At 44.0% G+C, this 27,109-nt stretch overlaps 1 protein-coding gene and 1 long non-coding RNA gene across 2 annotated transcripts in view; one reads left to right on the top strand and one right to left on the bottom strand.

Annotated features, from left to right (window-relative positions):
• LARGE1 (LARGE xylosyl- and glucuronyltransferase 1) overlaps nucleotides 1-27,109 on the top strand; it is an 852,160-nt gene that overhangs the window by 788,100 nt on the left and 36,951 nt on the right. The gene's annotated exons all lie outside the window — the stretch shown is intronic.
• Nucleotides 1,466-21,583, bottom strand: LOC130541151 (uncharacterized). The gene is made up of 4 exons (XR_008955196.2): nucleotides 21,487-21,583; nucleotides 20,879-21,009; nucleotides 19,472-19,706; nucleotides 1,466-13,923 (listed from the first exon to the last, which is right to left on the bottom strand). It is a non-coding gene; the product is annotated as an uncharacterized LOC130541151 (long non-coding RNA).

The following is a 27,109-nucleotide window of genomic DNA, read 5'->3' as shown; positions in this document are numbered from 1 at the left end:
GCCACGGCGCCCGGCTAATTTTTTGTATTTTTAGTAGAGACGGGGTTTCACCGTGTTAGCCAGGATGGTCTCGATCTCCTGACCTTGTGATCCGCCCGCCTTGGCCTCCCAAAGTGCTGGGATTACAGGCGTGAGCCACTGTTCCTGGCCCTAAAATAGTTTTAGAATGAAATAGAAGTTGCAAAAATAATAGAGCTCACATATGCTTTTAACTTAACTTCCCACGATGATGATACGGTTCGGCTGTGTGTGTCCCCACCCAAAATCTTATCTTGAATTGTAATTCCCTTAATCCCCACGTGTCAAAGGTTGGACCAGGTGGAGGTAATTGGATCACGGGGGCCGTTTGCCCCATGCTGTTCTCGTGATAGCGAGTCTCATGAGATCTGACGGTTTTAAGTGTCTGGCACTTCCTCTGCCTGCACTCAATCCATCCTGCTGCCCTGTCAAGAAGGTGCCTGCTTCTCCTTTGCCTTCCACCATGATTGTAAGTTTCTTGAGGCCTCCCCAGCCATGAAGATCTGTGAGTCAATTAAACCTCTTTCCTTTATAAATTACCCAGTCTCGGGCATTTCTTCATAGCAGTGTGAGAACGGACTAACACCGATGACTTTTATTTTTTTAATACGTGCGTATATATATATTTTTTATTATACTTTAAGTTTTAGGGTACATGTGCACAACGTGCTTTACATTACTCTAATACAGTGATCAAAACCGTGGGATTGACCTTGGTATAATAATAAGGTATAAAACCTTATTGCAATTTCACCAGTTTTCATATCCTTTTGTATTTTGCTTTTGTTTCTTTTTTTGAGTGTTCTATGAAAATGCATCAGAGTATACATGCATGTAACCACAACTACAATTAAGATAAAAACCTGATTTTCAATCCCAAAGAAACTCCCTCATGCTACCCCTTTGTAATCTCACCTCTCCATCCCTAATTCCTTTCGATCTTTGATCTGTTTTCCATCACTAAATTTGATCATTTTCTTAGGTTACATAAATGGAATAATAGAATGTGTAGTGTTTTGAGGTTATGACTCACCAAATAGAAAATATCAATTAAAAGCAAGCAATTTTTAAACTTTTATTTTAATTTCCGGGGTACATGTGCAGGATATGCAGGCTTGCTACATAGGTAAACGTGTGCCATGGTGATTTGCTGCACCTATCAACCCATCAGCTAGTTATTAAGCCCAGCACGCATTAGCTATTTTTCCTGATGTTCTCCCTCCCCTGACTCTCCCCATTGTTGTTCCCCTCTCTGTATCCATGTGTTCTCATTGTTCAGCTCCCACTTGTAAGTGAGAACATGTGGTGTTTGGTTTTCTGTTTCTGCACTAGTTTGCTGAGGATAATGGCTTTCACCTCCATCCATGTCCCTGCAAAGCACATGATCTCATTCCTTTTTATGGCTGCATAGTATTCCATGGTGTATGTGTACCACATTTTCTTTTCCTTTTTCTTTTCTTTTCTTTTTTTTTTTTTTTTTTGAGACAAAGTCTCACTCTTGTCCCCCAGGCTGGAGTGCAATGGCATAATCTCAGCTCACTGCAACCTCCACTTCCGGGTTCAAGAGCTTCTCCTGCCTCAGCCTCTCGAGTAGCTGGGATTACAGGTGCCTGCCACCATGCCTGGCTAATTTTTGTATTTTTAGTAGAGACGCGGTTTCACCATGTTGGCCAGTCTGGTTTCGAACTCCTGACCTCAGGTGATCCGCCTGCCTCAGCCTCCCAAAGTGCTGGGATTACAGGCATGAGCCACTGCATCTGGCCTACCACATTTTCTTTATCCAGTCTATCACTGATGAGCATTTGGGTTGATTCTATGTCTTTGTTATTGTGAATAGTGCTACAATGAACATACCCACACATGTATCTTTATAATAAAATGATTTCTATTCCTTTGGGTATATACCCAGCAATGGGATTGCTGTGTCAAAGGGATTTCTTTGGCAAATCTCCACACTGTCTTCCACAATGTTGAACTAATTTACATTCCCACCAACAGTGTAAAAGCATTCCTATTTCTCTGCAGCCTCATCAAAGCTAGCAATTATTTTTAAAAGGAAAGAATAAAGAAAAATAATTTTAAAAAGGTTTTTCTCTGAACAGAACCTCAAACATCTGTGCAACATCATCAAGCATACTAATATATGTATGAGGGGAATCCTAGAAAGAGAAGAGAAAGAAAAGGGGTAGAAAGCACGTGAAGAGAGAATGGACAAAATGTTCCAGATTTGATGAACAACATTAACTTACAGTGCCAAGAAACTCAACAAATTTCAAGATAGATGTCTGTAATTCTATCTCCCAATATCTCACTCTATGTCTCTAGGAAATTATTTCATCATTTTCTTTCAGAAAGGGATATGTGGTCTGATTTCTCAGTCAGTCAGTCATTTTTGCTACGTATTCAAGGTGTGACACTCCTGAAGTGGATTTTATCATACCCTTCTTATTATTACCCATCCCAGTCCCTTGATCTCTTACCCCTCACTGTCTTCTCCACTATCCTAGAAACAGGAATGTTGTTCTTTAAGTTTCTTTAGGGACAGGAATGATGTGGAACTTTAAAAGAGTTGAATATGAGAAAGAACTAGAGATGAAATATTTAAAGAAAAATAAGAGTTCATATTGCTTTCTGTTGTTTATGGTGCTTGAGTAAGTTTTTCTTTTCTTTTTCCTGAGGATTGAGCAAGACATGCCGCCTGGATGGTCAGAAGAGGTAATTTATGCATCATATTTAGTGCGTTTAACTCTGGACTTGAGTCATTGGCTTGTTCAGAATTCACTAGAGATTCAGTTATGTTCCCATTGAGACACACTCTCACTTGACCACTTGTGCTTAGGAAGAGAAGGGAAGGTTTTTCTTAATCCTGGGTTGCTCATTGTCTCAGGGACACCTGGGGATTGGATATATAGAAGAAGGCAGCCCCACTGGAGCAGTGCTAGGGAGGGCTGGGCTGAAGAAAGCTGGGTCCTCCTCACTTGCTCCTATGCGTTCCATTTGATCCAGCAACCACATGATGGGAAAAATCTATTCTCTCAAATGGAACAAATCCCTCTGTTGTCTCTAGAGGGTGCTCAGAAACCACTGATCCAGACACAAGCAGCTTCAGGACCTAAAGTGAAGAACACTGAAGATCCCAGGAAGGAATAGTGCAAAGAAGGAGAAGAGAGAGCTATGAAATAACAGAATACAGAGCAAAATCCCCCTGCCTTTGGGGAAAGAATCAGCCATCATGGATTCTCTGGCTTGGGCCACAGTATTGCAACCAGCATTTGGCCTTCATCTTCCAATATCTTTGGGGACAGAATTTATCTGTGCATTCCACAGTGTCAGGTGCCAGTGGGGTAGCAGTGTATGAGAATGAAGCGAAGCAAATATAACTTCCATTAAATGTGCATCAGTTTTGTATGTCACTGTGTTCAAAGTGTTTTACCACACATTATGTCTTGCCCCATAGCAATGCAACAGAATAAATTAAATTTTACTACATACATTTTATAGATGTGAAAGTTGAGTTGCAGAGAAGGTGAACAGCCTGCCCACAAAGAACATAGCTTTTTGGTATTAGAACAGATTCCAAATCCATGATCTCTTCAATATACCACCTAGTCCTTTTCTCAGGCTCTGGGGAAGTTCACAATTGAATTCAGCAAGCATTGATTTACATACACAAAGCAAAATAGCAATGCATGATACAAAATTTTTAAATGCAACATATAAAGGTTTATAAAATCAAAGAATTTCATGGCTAAATGTGACCTCAGTGGACATTTAGTCCAAAACACAAATCAGGGAGTGACTCTTCAACATATGTTAGAAGGGGCCTCTCCAGCTTTGGTTTGAATGTCTTCAATCACATGGAAACTCCTACTTCAGAAATATATCCTTCCACTAGATAAACTGCTCTGTTAGAAAGATTTTCCTCATCTAACCCTAAGTGTGTTCCCTGAAACTTCCAGCCGTGTCCTAAAGCCATCCTTTGCAGCCACATAAGCACATGACCATTCTTCATTTTATATAACAGCTCTTCATATATTGTGTGCCCATTAAGCAAACCCCAGCCCTAGGATTTCTTATCTCAAGGTTATAGAAATAATCCAAATTCCAGCCGGGCGCTGTGGCTCACGCCTGTAATCCCAGCACTTTGAGAGGCTGAGTCGGGTGGATCGTCGAAAGTCAGGAATTTGAGACCAGCCTCGCCAACACAGTGAAACCCCGTCTCTATTAAAAATACAAAAATTTGCCGAGTGTGGTGGCAGGTGCCTATGGTCCTAGCTGCTCAGGAAGCTGAGGCACGAGAATCGCTTGAACCCAGGAAGCGGAAGTTACAGCAAGTCAAGATTGCACCACTGCACTCCAGCCTGGGTGACTAAATAAAATAAAATAAAAATGTATTTAAAAAAGAAATAGGCCTGGCACAGTGACTCACACCTGTAATCCCAGGACTTTGGGAGGCCAAGTCGAGTGGATCACGAGGTCAGGAGATCGAGATCATCTTGGCCAACATGGTGAAACTCCATCTCTATTAAAAATACAAAAATTAGCCGGACATGGTGACATGGGCCTATAGTCCCAGCTACTCAGGAGGCTGAAGTACGAGAATTGCTTGAACACGGGAGGCAGAGGTTGCAGTGAGCCGAGATCATGCCATTGCACTCCAGTCTGGGCAACAAGAGTGAAACTCTGTCTCAAAAAAAAAAAAAAAAAAAATTGAAAGCAGGATCTGTACTCGTCTTCACAGCCTCAATACAGTGCACGATACATATAGGATGCTCAATAAATGTTCCCATTCCTCCTTGGTAGTGATCTTGTCCATTTTTTTCACATATGTGTACCCAGCACCTAACCAAATTCTGATTATAGTTCTCAAAAAATATTTGTTGAATGAATGCCTGTGTCAGTAACTCCACATGAGGTAGGAGGCAGGCGGGACTCATCTCCAGACCAGACTGAAGACTGGCAGAAACCAGGAAGGGGTCCTGAAAGCATCTCCAGTTGCTCTCGCCGCCCATCCCTATAAGACACTACCACAGTTTACCGACACCTGGAGATGCCTGAAGTTACTACCCTTTGCCACGGCAATACCCAGAGAGTTATCACCCATTTTCTAGCTATTTCTGAATAGAACTGCCTCTTAATTAGCATGTCATTAGAAGTAGATATAAATATGAAAGCAAACCACCCATATGTTTTTACTCAGTTCACTGCCTATGCGATAGCTTTGCTCCACAAGGAGCAGTCACAGAGACTTGACACTGCTGCCACTTCAATAAAGCTGCTTTCTTTCATCACCAGCCTGCTCTTGAATTCTTTTTTTAAGTAGGGACAGGATCTTGCTATGTTGCCCAGGCTGGTCTCGAACTTCTGGGCTCAAGCAGTCTTCCTGCCTGGGCTTCCCAAAGGGCTGGGATCACAGGTGTGAGCCACCACGCCCAGCCTTGCTCTTGAGTTCTTTCCTGAGCAAAGCCAAGAATCTGCCCTGCATCGGTGATGAGTCAGCCAGGAGTGAAGAGAAGATGGTGGTCAGTGATTGATGAGGCAATGGTGAGAGATAATGGTTGGTGAGATAGTGAGAGATGGCAAGAGACAGCAAGCAGTGAGAGAGACAGCAAGAGGCAATGATCAGTGAGACAGCGAGAGATGGTGAGGAAATTGGTCATCAAAACTGCAAGAGCAGTAACACTAAGACTGTAATACCAAAGAGCTGCTGACACTGCAGAGAGGTGTAACATCAACCAAAGGCTCTTTTCAGAGCCATCATTTTCCTTCCTTCCTTCCTTCTTTCCTTTCTTTGTCTCTTTGTCTCTTTCTCCCTTTCTGTCTTTCTTTTCTTTTGAGATGGAGTCTTGTTCTGCCTAGTCTGGAGTGCAGTGGTGCAATCTTGGCTCACTGCAACCTGCAACCTCCGCCTCCTGGATTCTCCTGCCTCAAGTGATTCTCCTGCCTCAGCCTCTCGAGTAGCTGATATTACAGGCACCCACCACCATGCCTGGCTAATTTTTGTATTTTTAGTAGATATGGGGTTCCACCATGTTGGACAGGCTAGTCTAGAGCTCCTGACCTCAAGTGATCCGCCCCCTTATGGCCTCCCAAAGTGTTGGGGTTACAGACGTGAGCCATCGTGCCTGGCCAGAGCCCTCATTTATCCTGGCAGGCAGTGGAGCCAAGAGGACAGGCAAGTGGCCAGAGCACCGCCTCATGTGGGACCTACCAGGTTGCTGATCTCCACACTTGTTCCCCTCTAGCAACCAAGCCCACCCAAGCTGGGGGTCACCTAGGCAGGCCTTCACCCAGTTCCACAAGCCTGGCTGGCACCATTTTGGCTCCTGCAGACAGTTGTCTCCATTGCCAAGTAGGTTCTGTGGTGAATCCGAGCTTCCAAGGTCTCCCCTTGAGAAATGCTGTTCACCCCTTCCCTTCCTCCCTTCTGTGTTTACTTTCTGTTTAGCCCCTCTCTGCCCAAACTAAGATGCTTTCATTGCTCTCTGTAGAATTCACTCTCGTCATTCTACTACCCATTCATAGCTCATAATTGGCTTTTGTAATGCTTTGCTACCTATACTTACACCTTCTTTGCAAAAAGTGAAAATTTGAAAGGAAAATGTGACTAAGCTTTTGCTAGACTTAGACTAACTACAAAACTCCTGTAGAAATCCTTACTAGACATGGGGACAGCAGTGAGCATCCCATAGGCCTTGCCACCGGGATGTCTTTTAGGCAAGTGGAGTAAATTCAAATCTGATGATTTAAAGAGGAAAAAAAACTCATTTTCCATGGCAACACTGAGTCGAATACAAATTGGGGAATCAACAAATTTGGCCTAGAAATGGCTCTTTATGTTATAATGCTATTTTACAATTAGATTTATTCTGTAAAAAGAAAGGAAAATGGGGAGAAGTTCCTTATGTTCAGGCTTTTATGGCCCTCTACCAAGATCCTGACCTAAGAGATAGCTATAAAATGTGTCTGGCTCATAACACCTCTGGCACCAAGAAGCTACCCCAGATATCCTAGATTACCCCTTCCTAGCTGCTCCAGCTAGAACGCCTACAAGCCCGCCTTGGAGCTTCCTCAGTCCTTCAGTTCTAAGAAGGTTCCCACCAGTTCTCTAGCACAGGATTCCACTCCAAGGTCATCAAGAACTTCTCCCCCTTAACCAACAGATCCCAGCCTATGCCCCCTGCTGCCCAAGGAAGTAAGCCCAACCAGTACCACCAGCAGTAGGGTCCCGTATCAGCCCATCAAATCAAACCTGTGTCCGTATCAGCAGGTAGTTGACAGAGATGGTGGAAAAATCAGAATATATGTACCTTTTCCATGTCCAATTTGGCTTTATGCAAGAAAATGTGGCCAGTTTTCAGAGGATCCAGGGAAGTTTGTACAGGAGTTTGTTAAATTGGCCATGTCCTTTGATTTAAGGTGGCACGACATGCAAATATCATTATCCACTTGTTTTGCCATAGAAAAACAACAAAAGAGGCTGGGCACGGTGGCTCAGGCCTGTAATCCCAGCAATTTTGGAGGCCAAGGCGGATGGATCACCTGAGGTCAGGAGTTCAAGACCAGCCTGACCAACATGGAGAAACCCCGTCTCTACTAAAAACACAATAATTATCTGGGCATGGTGATAGGCACCTGTAATCCCAGCTATTCAGGAGGCTGAAGCAGGAGAATCGCTTGAACCCGGGAGGCGGAGGTTGCAGTGAACCGAGATAGCGCCATTGCACTCCAGCCTGGGCGACAAGAGTGAAACTCAGTCTCAAAAAAAAAAAAAAAAAGGAAAAAGAAAAGAAAAGAAAAAAAGACTCTAGATACTGCCCACGAACATGCAGATGGAGTGGCTACTCGTAACCAAGGCCATACCATTTACTGTGTGGAGGGGGGTGAGGCAGTTCCAGATCAATTCCTAAGATCTTGAATGCAGAAATCACATACTAACTCACTTAATAGAAGGCATGAAAAAGTATGTGGTCAAGCCAGTTAATTATGACAAGATTAGAGAAATAACTCAGGGGAAAGATTAAAATCCTCTGACAGAAACACAATCCAGATCCTTAATTTTCTGGGAAAACAAGGTGATATGGTTTGACTGTGTCCCCAGCCAAATCTCATCTTGAACTGTAGCTCCCATAATTCCCACGTGTCATGGGAAGGACCTGGTGGGAAGTAATTGAACCATGGGGGCGGGTCTTTCCCATGCTGTTTTCATGATAATGAATAAGTCTTATGAGATCTGATGGTTTTATAAAGGGGAGTTCCCCTACACAAGCTCTCTTGCCTGCTGCCATGTAAGACATGACTTTGCTTCTCATTTGCTTTCTGCCATGAGTGAGGCCTCCCCAGCCATGTGGAACCGTGAGTTAATTAAACCTCTTTTCTTTATAAATTACCCAGTCTCAGGTATGTCTTTATATCTCACACATTAGCAGTGTGAGAACAGACTAATACAGAAGGGTACTGGGTATCTCCCCACAAGGCCCAAATTTCTGCCCAAAGGGTGAAGTATCTGAGATGTGTGTTTATTCCTGGGACAAAAACCTTAGCCCAGGAATAGAAAGAGACCATTCTGGCACTCCAGCCCACTCAGACTAAGAAACAGTTAAGTGCCTTTTTGGGAATGGCCAGATTCTGCCATATTTGTATTCCCAGGTTTGGGATCATATCAAAACCACTCTATAAAGCTCTAAAAGAGCGTGATCACAAGCCTTTCAATTGGGACAGAACCTCACAACAGGCATTCTTAACCCTAAAAGAAATGCTGGGAACATGTCCCAAACCTTTCACTCTCTATGTGACTAAAAACAAAGGACATCTTTGGGTGTTCTAGCTCAAAGGCTCAAGAATAATCCTAAACCAGTGGCTTACTTTTCTAAACAGCTAGGCCAGTTGGCAGCTGGGTGGCCAGGATGCTTTTGAGCTGTGCCCACCACCGCTCTGTTGGGGGAAAAAAACAAAAGGCAGTAAATTTACCTTGGAACAACAATTAGATGTCATTACCCTTCCCCCAACCAAATACAGGGGGTCCTAGAGGCAAAAGGACATCAATGGCTAACAGGTAGTCAAGTTGTTTAAATATCAGGACCTTCTGCTTGACACCACAGATGTTACCTTAAACTATGTCAGGTTTTAAACGTGCTACTCTGTTGCCAGACTTCACATCCCAAAAAGCAGATCCCCAGCTCATTCATTCCTATGTGGAAACACAGATCAGACCTATTCTAGCAGGTCTGACCTCAAAGATGAGCCCCTGCATAACCCTGGTATTGAGCGGTTTACAGGCAGGAGCAGCTTTATTCATGAGGGAGTAAGAAAGGCAGGCTGTGGTTGGGCATGGTGGATCAAGCCTGTAAGCCCAGCACTTTGGGAGGCTCAGGCAGGCAGATCACCTGAGGTCAGGAGTTCGAGACCAGCCTGGCCAACACGGTGAAACCCTGTCTCTACTAAAAATACAAAAATTAGCTGCACGTGGTGGCAGGAGCCTGTAATCTCAGCTACTCTGGAGGCTGAGGCAGCTATTCTGAATCACTTAAACCCAGGAGGTGGAGGCTGCAGGGAATCGAGATCATGCCAGTGCATCATGCCGCTGCACCCCAGCCTGGGTGACAGAATGAGACTCCATCTCAAAGAAAGAAAGAAAGAAAGAAGGAAAGAAAGGAAGGAAGGAAGGAAGGAGAGAAAGAAAGAAAGAGAGAAGGAAGGAAGGAGAGAAAGAAAGAAAGAGAGAGAGAAGGAAGGAAGGAGAGAGAGAGAAAGAAAGAAGAAAGAAAGAAAGAGAAAGAGAAAGAAAGAAAAGGCAGTTTATGATGTGGTTATCCAGCAAGAAGTCATGGTAGCCAAAGACTTACTTTTCCAGATTTCCACTCAAAAAGCAGAATTAATTACTCTAATTAGGGTCCTCCAATTGGGAAAAGACTTAAGAGTGTATATATACATATATATAGACTTAAGAGAGTGTGTGTATGTATATATATTTACTCTTAGGTATATAAAAAATATACTTTTTTTTTACTGCAATAGTCAATATATTTACTAATTTCAAATATGGGTTCCTGGTACACCATGCTCATGTGGCCATATGAAGAAAAAAGGAGACTATTAACAGCCAAGGTATCCCCCATATAACATCTCTCTGAGATCTTGGAACTTTTAGCTGCTGTTCAGCTCCCAAAGGAGACAGCAGTTATCTACTGCAAGGGACATCAAAAGGAGACACCTCGATTATCAGAGAAAATGCTCTGGCAGACAGGGCAGCCAAGGCCACAACTGAAAAAATACCAGCATTACAGGTCACTGCATTAATACCAGGCACTCCACACGTGTCAGTGGCACCCTACAATACCCTTGAAAAAATTAAGTGGGCAGAACAGAAAGGCTTACAAAAAGACCCCTCAGGGTGGTTGCTAGAAAGCAACAAACTCTTTCTCCCTGGAGCTAAGCAATTGAAAATAATGAAATATTTCCATGACTCTTCACATTTGGGACAGGAATCTATTCAAATTGGCTTCTCAAATCTTGGGAAAGAAACTGTTCTAGACCATGGGAAAAAAAAAAGTCATCAGGGCCTGGGGACTTTGTGCCCATAACAGGCCAGGAAGCCACCCCATGCCGCCGCCCTACTCAAACCTATAGAACACTGAGAAACATACCTTGAGGAAAACAGGCAAATAGATTTCACCCAGATGCCACTTTATAGGGAACTAAAATATTTGCTAGTATTCATATGCACTTTCACTGGGTGGATAAAAGCTTTCCCTAGAAAGACCAAAAAATAAAAAAAAATATATATATATATAAAAGCATTAGAAATGTCCAGATTCTTACTTAAAGAGATCATCCCAAGATTTGGGTTACTAAAATATTTGCAACGTCATAATGGACCTTCCTTCACAGCTAAGGTGACCCAGCAGTTTTCCTTAGCTTAGACATTACCTATCATCTTCACTCCTCCTGGAGGCCTCAATACTCAGGGAAGGTAGAAAAAGCCAGCCATATTTTTAAAAGGACATTAGCAAAACTCTCGAGAGACCTTAGAGGCCCAGTTCCTCTCCTACCCATAGCCCTTTTGCTCCAAAGGAAACCTTAAAGCTTAGTCCATTTGAAATGACTTAATGGAAGTCCCTTGTTAACTTTAGACCTCCTGTTTGATGAAGAGACACATAGATTGTTCACCCACATTATCAACTTAGACGAGATTCAAAAGGCCCTTCAAGAATATGGAAATGTAGTATTGCCTTCTCCCACAGGGGAAAAAAATAAACTCTCCCATTCAACTAGGAGACTTAGTCTTACTGAAACCTTATAAAGATGGATCCTCTGAGGATCAATTACAACCAAAATAGAAAGGTCATTATCAGGTGGTATTGAGTACCTGCACTACTGTTAAACTCCAGGAAATAACTGGTTGGGTACCAAGATTAGACCTGTTTCTTATGAGTCACATGTGCAAAAGGAGGATACCACAGCCTACATCTGTGAACCTTTGGAGGACCGCCGCTACCTATTTAAAAGAATCAACACTCAACCAGAAGTGGTAATGAGATACTGTGGGTGGGAATTGTCCTTTTTTGTCTCTCTTCTTCCTGACTGTAATACCTCTTTTCTTTTTTTTTTTTTTCTTTTTTCTTTCTGAGGCAGGGTCCCTCTCTGTCACCCAGGCTGGAGTGCAGTGGCATGATCATGGCTCACTGCAGCCTTGACCTCCCAGGTCCAAGCAATCTTCCCATCTCAACCTCCTGTGTAGCTGGGACGGCAGGTGCATTCCACCATGCCCAGCTAATTTTTTATTTTTATTTTTATTTTGTAGAGATGAGGTTCCATGATGTTGCCCAGGCTGGTCTTGAACTCCTGGGCTCAAGCGATCCTTCCACTCTGGCCTTCCACTCTGCTGGAATTACAGGCATGAGCCACTGTGCCCAGCCATAATACTTCTTTTCTAATGCTTTGTCCAACTGCCTCCTCCTGAGAAACATGTCTTTTTTCCTTGCTGGGATATAGTTTGGATGTGTGTCCCCACCCTGCCTCTGGTCCTAATTTTATTATACAATCCATTTATCCTTTCTCTCTGCCTTGGTGCATCCTCAGATTTGATTAGAGAGCCATCACTGCTCTCAAAAGAAACAATGATCAAAAGGTTGAACTGGACAAAATCAAAGCCAGGACTCCTTAACTGAGACCATTTTTCCAGGCTGACACGGGTCCATTAGTCAACATTCTCAGGACACAGCCCTTCAGTTATGATTGCACTTAGTAGTCGTGCCACCAGCATTTTGCCATTTGTTCACAGAGACATAATGAGATTTTGGTAAATGCCTCATGAAAATCCACATGCTCCATGGGTCCAGTAATCCCCTCAGTCATTCATAAATAAACAAACAAATAAGGTGATTTTGGTACAATTTGTTCTTTGTAAACGTCTGATGCCTCTTTGTGAGCACTGTTTTATTTTCAAAGTCCTCATGTACCATCTTCTTGATGTTCCTGTCTAGAAACTCTCCTAGAATTTCCACCAAGCTCACCAACTTATAGCTTATGACTTCGATTTTCTTTCTCTATTTGGAAATGAAAATGTTTTCCTGTATCCTGACCCTCCCCAATCTCCTCAATGTCTCTAAGACCCTCTAAGCTGTTCAAACAGATTAAGCTCCCCTAGGACCCTTACATGTTAAAAAAAAAAAAAAAAGTTAATAATGTGAGAGAAGTGCTTACAATATCTATGACTCAAGGTAGCATGGGTGTTGTTTGTCCAACATCCTTTACTCTGAGGATCTGCAGCAGACTGTGTTAGCAACTCAATGCCATCCTCCCTTCTATGCTCTTCCATGTATCAAAGGGGCCAGAAACCTGTGACTGTGAGCCACATATCCCAGAATCTCTGAAAACTAGAGTCTGCCAGTGTGAGGAATTTACACAAGTTTTGGAAGACCAGAATTAGATAGGTAAGTAGGAAGGTAACTAGGAAGGTAGATGATTGATAGACAGAGAATCACTGCTCCTTTGGAAACAGCAAGAAGATATATGAACTTCAGTAGACATGAGACTCAGAGAGGCCTCTAGGCATTTTCCTGTGACTCACTCACCACAGTACTGAAGATATCTGTCATTGCCAGCAGTTTCCTGGGGCCCTCCACCTTCCTGTTTCCTTGAAAACTAGCAGCATACAAAGATTAGTTGTGACCTTTCCTGATTTATTTCCCTCTGCCCCTTACTGTAGTTTTAGAAGCATCTAATGCTCTGTTTTAAATCCCGTGCTACTTGTAAAACATGGAGTATGCTCTATTTTCCTAAGCTCTGACTTACATAGGAATCCCCACCTCCCCTCAACAACCAACTCCACCCCCACTTTATGAAAACCTCACAGCGTGCTAAAAATCATGTTCCCTTTTGTTTCAACCCAGAGCATGAGGCTGTCTGGCCAGTGATTGGCCCAGAAATAATCATTGAAACTAATCAGGGAGCTGGGCGCGGTGGCTCACGCCTGTAATCCCAGCACTTTGGGAGGCCGAGGCGGGCGGATCACGAGGTCAGGAGATCGAGACCATCCTGGCTAACACGGTGAAACCCCGTCTCTACTAAAAAAAAAAAAATACAAAAAATTAGCTGGGCGTGGTGGCGGGCGCCTGTAGTCCCAGCTACTCAAAAGGCTGAGGCAGGAGAATGGCGTGAACCCGGGAGGCGGAGCTTGCAGTGAGCCGAGATCGAGCCACTGCACTCCAGCCTGGGCGACTGAGCAAAACTCCGTCTCAAAAAAACAAAAAAGAAACTAATCAGGGAAAGGCAAAAGAGTACCTTAAGGTTTGATCTTAGGTGGCTGGAAAACAGCAAATCTCCCCTCCTTTTGCAAAACGCCCTGTTAAGGATGGAGGGTTAGGAGTGCCAGTCGCCATCGACCTGCTGCAGTCAGAGCTCCTGCGGGAAAAGAAGGTGGATGGATCTGAAATATGGAGAGAAAGACGGTGTCCTGCCATTGTTTAAGTCCCTAGGTCCACCCTCGTCAATGCCCACCTTTGCCTGTCATCTGGAATATAAGATTGTTTTTTGGGTGCTGTCCTAGGACACCTAGTGTATTAGTTTTCTAGGGATGCCGTAACAAAATACCACAGACTGCATGACTTAAACAACAGAAGTTTGTTCGCTCACAGTTCTAGAGACTGGAAATCCTCGATAGAGGTGTCAGTAGGTTTGGTTTCTCCTGAGGCCTCTCTTTATGTCTTACAGATGGTCACTTTCATGCTGTGTTCTCACACGGCCTTTTCTCTATAGGTGCATCCCTGGTATCTCTTTTTTTTTTTTTTTTAATTGAGACAGAGTCTCGCTCTGTTGCCAGGCTGGAGTGCAGTGGTGCGATCTTGGCTCACTGCAACCTCCGCCTCCCAGTTCAAGCAATTTTTCTGCCTCAGCGTCCCGAGGAGCTGGGACTACAGGTGTGTGCCACCATGCCCAGCTAACTTTTTTTTATTTTTAGTAGAGACGAGGTTTCACCATGTTGGCCAGGATGGTCTCCATATCCTGACTTCGTGATTCGCCCCCTTGACCTCCCAAAGTGCTGGGATTACAGGCATGAGCCGCCTCGCCCGGCCTCTTCTCTTCTTTAGAGGGACACCAGTCATATTGAATTAGGGCCTCTCCTTCATGGCCTTGTAGATTCTTTTTTTTTTTTTTCTTTGAAAGGTAGTCTCACTCTATCGCCCAGGCAGAAGCGATGGAGAACGGGTTTCACCATCTTAGCCAGGCTGGTCTTGAACTCCTGACCTCGTGATCCACCCTCCTCATCCTCCCAAAGTGCTGGGATTACAGTCCTGAGCCACTGTGCCTGGCCTGGCCTTGGAGATTGTTAGTAGGAAAATTCATATCCCCCACTTCTGATGTCTGCATATGCTAGGACTGCAACTGGAATATTTTTGAGCGCTTTAAAGGCCCCACTTCCAAATATGGTCATAACGGGGGGTCAGAACTTCAACATGTTAATTTGGGTGGGTGAGAGGCACAATTTAGTTTGTAATATCTACTATCCCACAGATGTAAACGACACACACCAAACATTCATCTATATCTCCCTCAGTTCTGAACTAGGTAGAAAATGAAAATAACATTTTTCAGGACACCAAGACACTTCACATAGACCAAGGTAAGGCATATGAATTTAATTCCAAATACAATAAGAAAATTTCAGAGTTTAAGCAGAAAAGTAACACAATCTGATTTATAAGGATTACTCTGGCCATTGTGTAGAACATCTATTTTAAATTACTAAGTCTTTTTCAAGTCTATGTGACAAGATTCTGTTCTAAGTGCCTTAAAATGGTATGTTTTGTCCTCACTACCACTCTATGAGATTATTATCCTCATTTTGCAGATAAATAAACTATGATTCAGGCAAGTGAAATTACCTCCCTAAGGCCACAGAGCCACTATCTGCCAATGCCAGAGTTCACACCCACTATGTTTAACTCAGTTAAATGTGAACCTGGCATAGAAACACATTTATGTAGTTGCTTCAAAAGTAAGGGAAGATACACAAGAAACTATCAACAATATCTGTCTCTGGATGATGAGTTTTTTAGGCATAATGCAGTGTGAAGAAGTAGCAAATAGAAGTTAAGAGCTGTGTTGTGGAATTTATAGATAATAATAACTAAACATGGGCATAAGCATGACTATTTTCCAGGCACTATTCTGAGTGTTTCACAGGTGTGAGCCCCTTGAATTCTCAGAAGAGATCTGCCTGCCCTGGGAAGTCCGTTCTTTTTCTTCTAATGAACTTTGCTGGGATAAGTTATGTTGTCCTAACAAGACAGGATAGAAATACTACTGCTACCAATTATATTAATATCAGCTATTAGCTATGAGAGAGCAGGTACTATTATAAGCATTTAGCCTCTATTAGCTAATTTAATCCTTGCAACAGCCCATTGTCACTATTAAGATCTCCAGTTTTCGGCCGGGCGCGGTGGCTCATGACTGTAATCCCAGCACTTTGGGAGGCTGAGGCAGGCGGATCACGAGGTCAGGAGTTTGAGACCAGCCTGACCAACATAGTGAAACCTCATCTCTACTAAAAAAAAAAAAAAAAAAAAATAGAAAAATTAGCTGGGCGTGGTGCTGTGTGTCTGTAATCCCAGCTACTTGGGAGGCTGAGGCAGGAGAATGGCGTGAACCCGGGAGGCGGAGCTTGCAGTGAGCCAAGATCGCACCACTGCACTCCAGCCTGGGCGATAAAGCGAGACTCCGTCTCAAAAAAAAAAAAAAAAAAAAAATCCCTAGTTTTCAGAAGAGGAGCTGAGGCACACGGCTATATGGCTTGCCCAAAGACATAAAGTAAGTAAGTTGTAAAAGAAGATTTTGAACGACAGTGTGGTTCTAATGTCTAAGCACACTTCAGTCTACTGGGAGAGAGAATTTGAAACTCAAGTCAGCCCAACCAGCTGGGTCCTTATCCTCTGTAACAGTTGAAGCAACTGAGGCATAGGGAGATTAAGTAACTTGTCCAAATGAGCAGGTCATAGAACAAGCTGTGCGAGTCTGGGCAAGTCACTTAAGCTCTCTTGGTCTTGGGCTCATTAGTTGTAGAATGGGTAAGTGATAATATGCACACAATAAGTTTGGGTGATAATTAAATGACGGCTGCGTGCAGTGGCTCACACCTGTAATCCCAACACTTTGGGAGGTCAAGGCGGGTGGATCACCTGAGGTCGGGAGTTCGAGACCATCCTGACCAACATGGAGAAACCCCGTCTCTACAAAAAATACAAAATTAGCCAGGCATGGTGACATATGCCTGTAATCCCAGCTACTCAGGAGGCTGAGGCAGAAGAATTGCTTGAACCTGGGAGGCAGAGGTTGTGGTGAGCTGAGATCGCACCATTGCACTCCAGCCTGGGCAACAAGAGTGAAACTCCATCTCAAAAAAAAATAAAGATAATTAAGTGACGTAAATATACATAAAGCTCTAGACTTACTTCCTGCCATATAGTTGGTGCTTAAAATGTTTCTATTGATAGTTTGAGTCTTAAAATGAGCATATATTCCTTTAAAACCTACAAAAACAACAAAACATCTATATTTTGAGTTGAACCCTAACATGTCATTTCTCTGAGCAACGAGACTTGAACACATGTAATAGAGCATAACATTCTCTCACTATATCTTCAGCTCTCGTGGATTTTTATTTCCTCTGACCAATTTTAACACCTGCCCTCCTGACATGATGATTGATTTTCCCGGCAGAGAAGACAGAGACAAAGAGGACTACGGTTAGGGGTGGTACTTCTCCTGTGGGCTTTTTGTACCAGACTAAAAATAGCTTTTTCACACATCTGTGCTGCTTGCAGGCTTTTGTTTCCTGACCCTCTTCAAAAGGACTCCAGCCTGCTTGCCCCACCTGTTCACCATTTGGACACATTCTCTTTGTGTCCTAACTCTCAGAAGAGCTCACCAAGAGAGCACATTGACCTCTTTACACAACAACCCTTCCTACCTCTCTCTGTCCTTCCTCACCAGGACCATTTATACCTTTTAAAGAAGATTTCAGTCTTGAAAAGGGCCTTTTCTGGCACTCACTGTCTATTCACTTATTTCATTCATTTAAGCAGCATGCCCCGAATGCGCCCTGTGATATTTGCCAACATGACTTCCACTACTAACAATGGTAATAGTCGCTTCCATCTTGCCAGCGCATACGATGTGGCAGATGCTGTGCTATGCGCTCTATATGCATTCTCTCGTTTAATCCCCTAAAAACTCTAGAATGCACATACTATTACTGTCCTCCATAAACAATGGGGAAAAACCTGAGACTTAACTCAGTGAAGGTTAAGTAACTTCCTTGAAGCCATAGCAAGTGGCACAGCCATCCACTTTTCTCGACCCCACTTTTGTCTCTCTGGCTCAGGCCGCCACCCATCCTCTGGACTAGTTCATCAGCCTCCTAACCGGGCTGCCAGCTCCAGCCTTGACCCCCTGCAAACTATTCTCTACACAGGCACAGTAAAGTTTTAAAAACACATGTCAAGCTATTCCCTTGCTTAAAACCCTTCAATGGCTCCTCCCTTCTCTTGGGATAATGTGCTAAGTCCTTATATGGCTTTGAACCCTCAGATCTCGAGCCTTCATTTATTTCCCATATTCTACGTTCCAGCTATATTGGACTTTATTTGTCCCAGGCCTTCCACTGTCTGTTCCCTCAGCTGTAACACTCTTCCTTGCTTTCCACTGTCATTCCTGGGAGAAAATAAAGGCATCTCTCTTGCTTCCCTACACCATAATTCCTCCAAAAGCACATAAATTCCTCAGTAATTTCATGCATTTATAAGGTTTCTATTACATCATTTATTTCATCACAACCCCCTACAGATGAGGGAGCTGACCTCAAGCAACCTTCTCAAAATCAGAGTTCTAGCAAGAGGCAGAGGTGGGTTGCAAATGCATATGTCTCTCTGACTTGACACTGTGATCTTTCCTCTGATCTTTGTTGCCATGACGTTTTTTGAGGTTAAAAACAACAGTAGATAAATGAGTCTGGAGGGGGGGAATTGTCAGTGAGGCTGAAATTAATCCAATCAGCGAGGGGAAAGGAATCTTATCCTATACCTTTGGGGGTGGGAAGGTCAGGAGTTGGGCTCCAGCTGCAGAGTGGGTTTCTGCTTTCCAAATTAGGGTCTTTTCCTTGCCTACCTTTGTGTGGCTATAATCATAGAAGCTGTTTTATTAACGCCCTTGGTAAAGCCAGCAAGATGATACATCCTTAGCAACAAAGGGTTAGCTGGGGCCAGTCCTACGGAGTCAGAGTCTCACAAGGGACACTTGCAGGAGAGCAGAAAGGAAATCCACCAAGGAAGCGGCGATCCTGAGAAACCAAGGTTCCAGAAATGGGCTTCAGAGGATTCTTACCACCTCTCCCCCATCTCTCCTCAACCCAGCCCTCACCCATTCACTTGGGGAAATTAGGGAGGTTTGATAATAACTACAACCAGCTCCTCCTAATTAATTGCCAGGTCTCAAAAGTCACTGGTGCCTAGTGGTATGATAAAAGGCTTAGTGTCTTTTATCTGTCTTGGGCCCCACCCAGTTTGGCATTCTTTAAAGCATGCTCAACACACATCATACAGCTTGATCTTTATATAAGCCTCCTAAAAGCAGAGCTTTTTTGTTTACCTCTGCCTCACATGGAATTTTCCCCTTTGTTGTTTTTATTATCTAAGCAATACATATTTATTATGAAAGAAATAGGCCAACAGAAAAACAATGACTCAAACCACCATCAGCTTGGCATTGTGACTGATGACCAAATCTGCCACTGTAACAGAATGCCAAAAACCTCCTGCCAGATGGTAAACAACTAGAAGAACCAAGTCTGCAGCCGTGCATGGTAGGAAGGCACGGATTGGGGAGTAGCCCCAGTTTGGACTTGGACTTGGAACCAAATTCCGCGCTGTGCGAACTGTGCAGAAATTCTTACTCAGACTGTTGGAACAATAAGGACATCTATTGGCCCACATAGCAGGAAGCTTCAGGATTGGCTTTATCCAGTGGTCTCCGTGATGCTCCTGGCCATTCCCACCGCTGCACCAGTGTCACGCACAAGCTTCTTGTGAGGTGGCTGCAGCATCCCCAGAACTCATATCCACACACAGCAATGTCAGAGGATCAAACTGGCTCCTGCTGATGCTTTCTCCAGAGAAAGAGGACAATATCTGCAGAAGCCCCAGAAAATTTCCCCTTGCACCTTTTTTATTCAAACGTACGCTCATTTCTGAACTAATCCCTACAGCTGGCAGGATGCTCTGCACTAATTGGCTTAGGCCTGAATTCTCCCACTGGAAATGGAGATGTGATTTCTGTGACTAGCTCACATTAATCAGGCCCCACCCCTGCAGATGGTGTGGGGTAGACATTGCAATGTCAATAGCAATTGTCTGGCCTTGAACATGTTATTTAACTCCTCTGAGCATCAGTGTCCCCACTTAGAAAATGGGAATAGTCAGACAGTTTTGGTGGTGGACAGTATCTGAGATAATTTATGTGAAATGACAAAATTCGATGCTGAACACTTAGGGGATGAGTAAGCGTGTTAGTTCACTTTGCGTTGCCGTAAAGGATTCCCTGAGACTGGGTGATTTACAGAGAACAGAGATTGATTTGGCTCACGGTTCTACAGACTGTGCAAGAAGCATGCTGCTGGCATCTGCTTCTGGTGAGGGCCTCAGGAATCTTACAATTATGGCAGAAGATGCAGGTGGAGCAGGTGGTGTCACATGGCAAGAGCGGGAGCAAGAAGGAGAGGAGGAGATGCCAGGCTCCTTTAAACAACCAGATCTCCAGTGAACTCATTATTGCAGGGAGGACACCAAGTCATTCTTGAGAGAACTGCCCACGTAATTCAAACATCTCCCACTCCCACTAGGCCCCACCTCCAACATTGGAGATCACATTTCAACATGAGATTTGGAGGTGGCAAACATTGAAACTATATCCATAAGTGAATAAATGTTTGATAAAATCCATTAATTAATTAATGGTAACTTTAGGTAGCAATAAGCAAATAAAGGTACATCTCCTCATCCCCTTCTGGCTGGACCTTTTGGCAGGGGATGACTTAAGAAGATCCTTGAATCAGGCATGGTGGTGCATGCCTGCAGTCCCAGCTAGTCAGGAGGCTGAGACGGGAAGATCACTTGAGCTCAGGAGTTCCAGGCTGCAGTGTGCCATGATCATTCCTATAAATAGCCACTGCACTCCTGCCTGGACAACAGAGCCAGATCCTGTCTGTTAACTTTTTTTTTTTAATTTAATAAAGAAAGTCCTTGAAACAGAGTTAAGCATGTCAAAAGTTTGCCAGAGAAAGCCCCAACTTTAGCAACCAAACCTGGCTTGTTAGATGGTAGAGAGATGGGTCTCTGTGTTGAGACTTCCTGGGTTTGTTTCCAGAACCTTCAAATTACTGGCCAGGTGACCTTTGAAATGTGACCTCCTCTCCCCAAGCCTCAGTTTTCTCCTCTGTGAAATGGGTCAATAAAAGGCAACCTTCATTAAACACAATGTATTGGACAGACATTATTTTAAACATTTCACAGGTAGAATTTTATTAAATCCTTTCCACAACCTCATCAGCTTGACACTTTTATTACCTCATTATAAAGATAAGAAAACTCGGTCATGGGGAGATTAAGCTACTTGCCTAAATGTGGAGCCAGGACCTTAACACAAATAATCTAGCTTCAGAGCATGCATTCATAATAATTAAATTCTACTGCCTCTCAGTAATAATAGTAGACACCTCAGGGGCTTTTTGTGGTGATAAATGACATAATACATATGCAATGCTCAGGAGGCTCAGCAACAGTAGTATAATTGCTAATAATAATATTAGTAATTATTATTATTACTATGTGGAGGTAAATGATGTTTCCACATATGCTCAAAACTTCCACCCCATTGTCAGAAAAATCTTCGCCATAGAGTTGATGTACTTACAGGATTCTACTAGTTCCCCTGTTTCCAAAGAAAAACTTCAGCTTTCCCTGATTCATCCCCCAACCCCCATCCTTCCTGCCCCACAGTGCACAGGGATGAGGCTGCTCACCCAGGTCTCTGTGACTCTGTTCATGTCATTACTTGTGGTGGAAAAACAGCTCTCTTCCCAGCGTGCTCATGGGCAAACTCCTTTTCCTTCTGCAGAAAAACCACTCCTTCTTCTATGCCCTGGGGTCACTGGGGAGAGCTCTCCACTAACTTGAGCTGTAATCACTTTCAGTTGCACGTGTCTGTCTCCCTCATGGAGATGGGATGGAGCACTATGTTTAGCCATTTTTCTTTCTCCAGTGCTTGATACAAAGCTGGCATATAATATAAACTCAGTGAATGTTTGTTGAATGAATCAGTGACTCACAATTAGGATGAGTACACGCTGAGTACTGAGTGTATATCAGGAAGCATCCTAGGTGCCTTATGTGCTGCATTACAGTTATAGTTACAACGGCACACATGTAATTCAGATGAAAATAGAGGGAATCCATAGAACCTGATTGGTGGTTATATAGCGTTTGCTTTATGAATATATAATGTAGTACATTTTATTCAGTCTTCCATTTGTTTTATTCATTTTCTATATGCATGATGTCTCAAATTTTGCTTATTTTAATTCATTTTTCAAGCTTCAAACTAAAAAGTTGATGGCAAAAAAAAAAAATCCCAATGAGAAAATCATAAAATTAAATAAAGCCTTTAAAAATATTTATTTATTTTAGAGACAGGGTCTTCCTGTGGGGTACAGTGGCACAATCATAACTCACTGCAGCCTCAACCTCCTGGGCTCAAGTGATCCTTGCTCCTCAGCCTCCCTAGTAGCTAGGTCAACTGGTATGTGCCACTGTGCCCAGCTCATTTTTAAAACTTTTTTTGTAGAGACAGGATATTGCTTTGTTTCCCAGGCTGGTCTCAAACTAGCAGCCTCAAGTGATTTTCCAGTTTCAGTCTCCTAAAGTGTTGGGATTACAGGCATGAGCCACTGCGCCTGAGTAAATGTAGCTTTTTAAATGATTTTTTTTGAGACAAAGTCTCGCTCTGTAACCCAGGCTGGAGTGCAGTGGTGCGAACGTGGATCTCTGCAGCCTCGACCTCCTGGGCTCCAGCAAGTCTCCTACCTCAGCCCCACAAGTAGCTGGGATTACAGGTGCATGCCACCACTCCCAGCTCATTTTTGTAGAGATGGGGTTTTGCCATGTTGCCCAGGCTGCTTCCAAACTCCTGAGTTCAAGCAATCTGCCTGCCTTGGCCTCCCAAAGGGCTGGGATTACAGGCATGAGCCATTGCATGCAGTGTGATATTTGGAAATATTAAAATATGTCATTAAATCTTAACATTTGTTTTAATTATGGCTTAAAATGCAAATGTCATTAATAAATGTTTTTTAAATGTTTGAAAGACATTTTGGAAGTGCTGACTGTGGTGAATCTGAGAGAGAGAGTATCATTGAAATAGGACCTGAACTCTTCAGTAATGATTTAGTCTCTTACTCTTTTGCATTAGAAGTATTTTCAGTTAAGTGGCCCCCGTCACTGCGTGTGAATGGTTTTTCTCTTAAGTATGGGAAAACTTTGGGATGAAAACCAACCCTGAATTATTCTTGCTGTCTGGGAAAAACTACATGGACATTAAAATGTTAGATCATCTGAAGAAGGTAAATTTTGACCTCTCTAATCATTTCTTACTGACCTCTTTCTCAATAAAACTTCACTGAGAGGGGGAAAATCTATTTGGTTGATGCAAAAGTAATTGCGGTTTTTGCTATTTAAAAGTAATGGTGTGGCTGGGCGCAGTGGCTCACGCCTGTAATCCCAGCACTTTGGGAGGCTGAGGTGGGTGGATCACCTGAGTTCAGGAGTTCAAGACCAGCCTGGGCAACATGGTGAAACCCCATTTCTACTAATAATACAAAAATTAGCTGGGCATGGTGGCACATGCCTGTAATCCCAGCTACTCCGGAGGCTGAGGCAGGAGAATCGCTTCAACCTGGGAGGCAGAAGTTGCAGTGAGCCGAGATCGTGCCACTGCACTCCAGCCTGGGCGACAGAGCAAGATTCCGTCTCAAAAAAAGAAAAAAAAAAAGTAATGGCGAAAACTGCAATTACTTTTGTACCAACCTAATGGTAACAGAATTGAATTTCCGGCTAAAGCCCACTCCCACCTGGACTCTTGTGAACCGTTCCTCATTCTGAGCAGCTTGTCCGGATCATTCATTCAGGGCTTAGCAAAGGAGTTTGTGTTGTTAAGCAGCTTTTTGTTTTGTCCACCTTTTCTACTCATACTCTCACCTGCTGGAAAGTGAGTTCCTGAAGAAACCCTGTCTTTTTCACCTCTGTATCCCCAGCCATTTCCCAGATGCCTGGACAGCAGAGGTGCCCAATCAGTGGGTGCTGATTGAACCAGACTCAATGAAGCAATGGCTGCCATAGGCCACGTCGGAATTCCTTTCTCCACCGTTAACAGCCCACATCATTTAGGGCCTGAGAGTGAGTTTGCGGAGCTGCCTGGACAAACCAAAAGAAAGCCGGGGCCAGAAAGAAACTCAGACATCATCTGGGCTTACATTTTAATCTTGCAACTGAGAAAAGGTAGACTCTCAGCAGGTAAAGGTATCATTCATTTGACATATCTGGTAAGCAATGAAGTTGAGACTAACCCTAGTGCCACTTGGCTTCCAGCCCAGGCTCCTTCCCCTTTGTCATCAGGCTTTCCTGCTCCGAGGGACGTATGCCACCCCCTTTATACTGGCACAGAACGTTTCCAAGCTGTGAAGCATCGTGCCATCTCCAGGAAGAGGAGCCTGCTCCCAGCCTGGCTTAGGAGAGCTCATTTTTCACTTACAGCTCCTGGCAATAAACAACTCAGGCGCAACGGGATGTTTCTTACAAGGAGCAGCCGTGCAGTGATTGCTCCACTCTGAGGGTCTGACTCAGCCCTTCCTCAGCTTCTGGGCTTATTTTAGCCCCACGTTTCTGGAGGAGGAAACGAGAACATGATCAAGGATGCCGTGGGAAGAGCCTGGGGCCCTCCAGTTCTCTCGGGGAGCCTCGGGAAGCTCCTCGCAGTTCCAGCTACTGTAGAAACTCACAGCCAAGGGCTCCTACAGAATTGGGCTGTCAGCCTGGCCAGCCTGGGCGGGTGGGCCCCGCTGTAAGAAAGCCTGCCATTTGGAAACGAGAATTAGAGCAAAAGGATACATTTGAGGTTGATTATTGACCTGGGAAAGAGTTTCTTTCCCTTCTTTACTAAATGTGGGACAGTAGAAAGAACAAGTCGAGGCCGGGTGCAGTGGCTCATGCCTGTAATCCCAGCACTTTGGGAGGCTGAGGTGGGTGGGTCATGAGGTCAGGAGTTCGAGACCAGCCTGGCCAACATGGTAAAACCCTGTCTCTACTAAAAATGCAAAAAAAATAGCTGGGCGTGGTGGCACACACCTGTAATCCCAGCTACTTGGGAGGCTGAGGCAGGAGAATCGCTTGAACCCAGGAGTCGGAGATTGTGGTGAGCGGAGATAGCACCACTGCACTCCAGCCTGGGTGACAGAGCAAGACTTCATCAAAAAAAGAAAGAGAGAGAGAGAAAGAAAAGAAAAAGAAAGAAAGAAAGAAAGAAAGAGAAAGTCTATTGAAGTCCCAGCTTCTATTTATGAGCCATGAAAACGGGCTCGAGATTCACCTTTTTGAGACTGGGAACTGTAGGGGAGGAGCCTTGGGCTGGGTCTTGAAAAGACAAGGGAGGAAGGCAGAAAAGTTGTTATAGGCAGAAGAGGTATCTGCAAATGCCTGCAGATGTGAAAATGCATAACATATTCAGAGAATTGTCTGGAATGGCCTCAGCCAAGTCAGACAGGGAAGATAAATGGGATCGGTGGCAGCCTCCCTACTCTTCCTATAGCACCTCTTGCATATTTCTGCTCACACAGTTGTGCTTAAATCACTCCCCTTACCTGAAGGCTTTCCCAGTTCTCTCCAGCTACCAACTCTTCCCATTGTCACTCGCATGTACCCCATCTCTCCAATGGAGCATTTCTTGCTGCCCTGGGCCACAAGGTCCCCTCCATAGGCCTCTATCAGCATTTACCTTCAGTGCAGCTCATTTAGCCCCTAGCCCTTGCTCTGTGTGACTAGTAATACTTTCATCTCCAACAGAAACAGAAATCATTCATGTATGAGCTGTCTTATCCTATCTGTCTTTACTCTTGCTCTGTGTTGATTTTCTATTGCTAGGTAACAAATAATGGCAAACTTAGAGGTCCAAAGCAACTCCCACTTATTAGCTCACAGTGGTATGTAGGTCAGAGGTCCAGCAACAGCATTGCTGGGTTCTGTTTGCAGGGTCTCACAAGGCTGAAATCAAGGTGTCAGCCAGTCTGTGTTTCTTTTTGGATACTCTGGGGAAAAAAAATCCATTTCTGTATTAGTCTGTTTTCATGCTGCTGATAAAGACATACCTGAGACTGGGTCATTTAGAAAGAAAAAGAGGTTTAATGGACTCACGGTTCCATGTGGCTGGGGAGGCCTCACAATCACGGCAGAAGGTGAAAGGCACTTCTTACATGGTGGCAGACAAGAGAGAAGTGATAGCCAAGTGGAAAGGGTTTCCCCTTATAAAACCATCAGATCTCATGAGACATATTCACTACCACGAGAACAGTATAAGGGAAACCACCCCCATGATTCAATTATCTCCTCTCACAACATGTGGGAATTATGGGAGCTACAATTCATGATGAGATTTGGGTGGGGGCACAGCCAAACCATATCAACTTCCAAAGTCATTAAAGTTGTTGGCCAAAGTCAGCTCCTTGAGGTTGTAGGACTGGGGTCCCTGTTTCCTTATCAGGGGCTTCTCTTACCTCCTATAGGACACCCACATTCCTTGCCACATGGTCCCCATGGACAGCTCGCAACATGGTTGTTACCTCTTCCAGCCCAGCAAGAGCACATCTCTGACTCCTTCCTCAGTGACCAACCTGAGAAACACTTCTGCTTTTAAAGAGCTCATTTGATTAGGTCAAGTGCACCTTGAATGATCTCCCTTTTTTTTTTTTTTTTTTTTTTGAGACAGAGTCTCACTCTGTTGCCCAGGCTGGAGTGCAGTGGCACAATCTCAGCTCACTGCAAGCTCTGCCTACCGGGTTCACACCATTCTCCTGCCTCAGCCTCCCGAGTAGCTGGGACTACAGGCGCCGCCACCACGCCCGGCTAATTTTTTGTATTTTTAGTAGAGATGGGGTTTCACCTTGTTAGCCAGGATGGTCTCAATCTCCTGACCTCGGGATCCGCCCGTTTCGGCCTCCCAAAGTGTTGGGATTACAGGTGTGAGCCAACGCACCCGGCTGAATGATCTCCCTTTTTAAAGTGAATGTGTCATCTCACATAACCTAATCACGGGAATAATATCCATCATGTTCACAGGCCCAAGGATTATGTAGGGCATCTACACCGGGGGGCAGGGGGCGGGGGGCACGGGAGATCCTAGGGGACGTCCAAAAATTCTGCATACCACAACCTCCAAGATCCTTTCTATGAAGGAAGAAGTTTTTTCTTTCGGGGTCTGTTTCTGACTCTCC

Source organism: Pan paniscus, chromosome 23 (genome assembly GCF_029289425.2).
Source record: "Pan paniscus chromosome 23, NHGRI_mPanPan1-v2.0_pri, whole genome shotgun sequence".
NCBI lineage: Eukaryota > Metazoa > Chordata > Mammalia > Primates > Hominidae > Pan > Pan paniscus.
The sequence above is the reverse complement of the archived record's forward strand: the minus strand, read 5'-3'. Positions and strand labels throughout refer to the sequence as shown.